Genomic DNA, 3,098 nt, shown 5'->3' with positions numbered 1-3,098 from the left:
GGACACAATGGAAACTTCAAATGGATCTTTTGGTTCTTTCTTTGAAGAATTAAAAAGACATAAAGCTGGGATTGGAGGTTCAGATTCTAAATCAGAATTGGAAAAATATCTAACAGAAGAAGTTGAAAATGAAATAGCAGACGGTAATATATTGCTTTGGTGGAAAGTAAACTCACCTAGATTCCCCATTCTTGCTGAGATGGCTCGGGATGTATTATCTATTCCTATTTCAAGTGTTGCATCTGAATGTGCATTTAGCACTGGAGGGCGTATTCTTGATTCATTTAGGAGTTCATTGACTCCTAAATTGGTGGAAGTTCTCTTGTGCCTTCAAGATTGGCTTCGAAGTGAGCCATTACCTGTAAGTGTTGAGGAAGATTTAGATGTTCTCGAGCAACTAGAACAAGGTAGCAATATTTTAATTTGTTTGATTGTATATTATTTTTATAAATAGTTTATTTAATATTTTTGTTGTTTGACTTGTTAATATATATTATCATAGATTTTGCCAATCTTGGAAACGAACCCTGCGATGATGATATGTAGAATCTTAGATAGTTGTAAGTTAAAACTTTGGTAAGTTAATTATTCAACTTATATGTTATTCAAATATTACTTGCTTAATATATTTTCTTGTTATGTTTAATAGGTGTAACCATGCCTCGACTTTGTGGTCTCAAAGCTATCTCACATGTTTGGAGTCACTATGAAAGGATTGAAGAAGGTGATGATGGATGGTGGAAAGTAAGAATGTAGTTATTGTCATCTTGTTTTATGTATTATGTTTGGACTTTGGACAATTGGACTTGTTAATCCTAAGGTTGATACTACTTTGCATTGTTATTAATGTGTTTGAACTATTACTTTGGAGTTTGGACATTACTGTGTATACATCTGTTTTTGGGTTGTGAAAGTTGGGATCTTTTTATCTCATATTTTTGTTAGGTTGGAATTTGAGTTGTTTGCATTTTGTATGCACAGGTAATTGAGGTACTGTCGTACTGGGTATGTTTAGATCCCATTAATATTTCTTCTTGATATGTACAGCTTTGTGTGACTGGGTATGTTTAAAATGGGAGTTGTTTGCATTTTTTGGGTATGTACTGTGACAGTGTGACTGGGTATGTTTAGTTTGAGGCAAAAAATGTACAGCTTTGTGTGCTGAAATTATTCAGTGAGAAGTTTAACTTTAAACTGAAATTATTGTGAGAAATATTGGTTTTATGTGCAGTTTTCTGTTATGTACTGTGACTGCCACAAGATCTTCATATTAGCGTTCAGTAAACTTTGTACAAAATTTACTTTGTACAAATATTAGCGTTCAGCACTCTTAATTTTAGGTAATATTCAGCGTTCAGCAATCATCACTCTTAGTTTTAGTTTTACCTTATCGGGTAAATCGATAACCGAACCGATAATGATCAATAACCGATTAACCGATAACCGATAACCAATATCTTATCGGTTTGGTTATCGGGTTATGATATTTGTAAACCGATAACCGATAGGCAAAACCGATAATGTTCAAAACCGAACCGAACCGACCGATGCCCACCCCTACCATCAATAGGTAGGCTCTGGCTAGATGTCCGCCTTCGTTTCCTTCAGCATTTTGGTAGTCTTTGACCCTCTTGAGAAACTTTCTTTATAATTCCACTATGCCTCGCTCCAGGTATCCCGGTCACTTGTTGGCACTGACAGCCATACCCTTCCACTCCTCAATCAGTTTTTGGTTGGCTTCTTATATCTCATAGTGCTCGCTTTCGCACTCCCGAACCCTCTTGCACAGTTACCTGTGCCTCGACCCTTTCATCTATGATTCTATGGCCCCTGGCAAACCCTGGTTGGCCCAGACCATCGTGATTATCTTCCAACCAGCCTGAATAGTAAGGAGCACAGCCAGCGTGGTATCTGTCTGGCTCGATGGTATCTCTCCCTATGACGATCTTGCAGTGCCACATATGTTGAGCTTGGCACTTATAAGGACTATCATCATCTTGGAAGTTAGCTCGGAAATGACTCATCTTGTCGACCCTGGGTATAACCTGCTTCCTACTAGCTTGTCTTATAACTCAGAGAGGGAAGTAAAGGTATGTTCCTCTCAGACCGATCAGTATCAGGAAAGGTGCATCTCTGGATCGGGCGATGAATTCCTCGGTTGGAAACCACTCGAACATCCACTATACCTGGTCCTTAGTTAGATTGTCAAATAACTCTACCCATCTTTTGGCATCTTCTAGCTAGGCGAACATATTGGGCATGTAATTCGTTCGCATCGGATGACAGAAAGCGATATGATCATCCCAGTCTCTTCGTTGAATCTCTTGTCAATATTCACCCCTTTGGAGATGCTGCATGAGCCAGAGCTGAAGTAGCAAATTGCAGCCTTCGAAGTGTTTGGCTCCCTGTTGACACTTCTCTAGGGCTCGGTATATTTCCGCAATGATCATGGGCATAATGCTGAATGGTTGCCCACCAATTCCTTCCATTAAGGTCTTAGTTACCATAGCCAGTCTGGTATGGATTCTTGCTTTTTTCATTGGAAACACGATCAATCCGAGGAAGCAAAACATGAATACAAAGACCCTTTGGTGAATATGCCCCGATGATGTGATGGAGAACTCGTCAGGATAGGTATGGTAGGATTTGTTGTGCCCGTACCTCTGATACAAATAATCAAAAGGGATGTAGGATTCTTTCAAACATGTCAGTTCTGGGTTCTTCTTCAAACCCATCATTTTGAGGAAACCCCTGCCCTTGCGGTTCTCAGGCATTAACAAACTTGGAGTTTCCCATGCTATACCGGCCAATACTCCTATCCCTTCTAGCAAGGGTGTCATCTCAATGTCCCCGAAGCGGAACATACCTCTCTCACAATCCCAGAACAAAGTGGCAGCTTCTATGATCTTATTGTTGGGTTGGACCTCCAGGAGAGAAGGTAGATTTCCCAAATATTTTCGGACAAGAGTTTGATCGCTAGAGTGAAGATCTTTCCACCAGCTTAGTAGCCTTGGGTGGATGTTGGTGACCATGCTGAATCTAGGGACTTCGTGGCTCATATTTCTGCAAGACAAATAAGGTTAGACCCTTACCCCCAC

At 40.0% G+C, this 3,098-nt stretch overlaps 1 long non-coding RNA gene across 1 annotated transcript; it reads left to right on the top strand.

The window, feature by feature from the left end:
- Positions 1-211: 211 nt before the first annotated feature.
- LOC138886931 (uncharacterized) lies at positions 212-736 on the top strand. The gene is made up of 3 exons (XR_011405890.1): positions 212-407; positions 503-560; positions 650-736. It is a non-coding gene; the product is annotated as an uncharacterized lncRNA (long non-coding RNA).
- Positions 737-3,098: the final 2,362 nt, after the last annotated feature.

This window comes from Nicotiana sylvestris, chromosome 3 (assembly GCF_000393655.2).
Source record: "Nicotiana sylvestris chromosome 3, ASM39365v2, whole genome shotgun sequence".
Lineage (NCBI taxonomy): Eukaryota > Viridiplantae > Streptophyta > Magnoliopsida > Solanales > Solanaceae > Nicotiana > Nicotiana sylvestris.
This window is presented reverse-complemented; position numbering and strand designations above follow the sequence as displayed.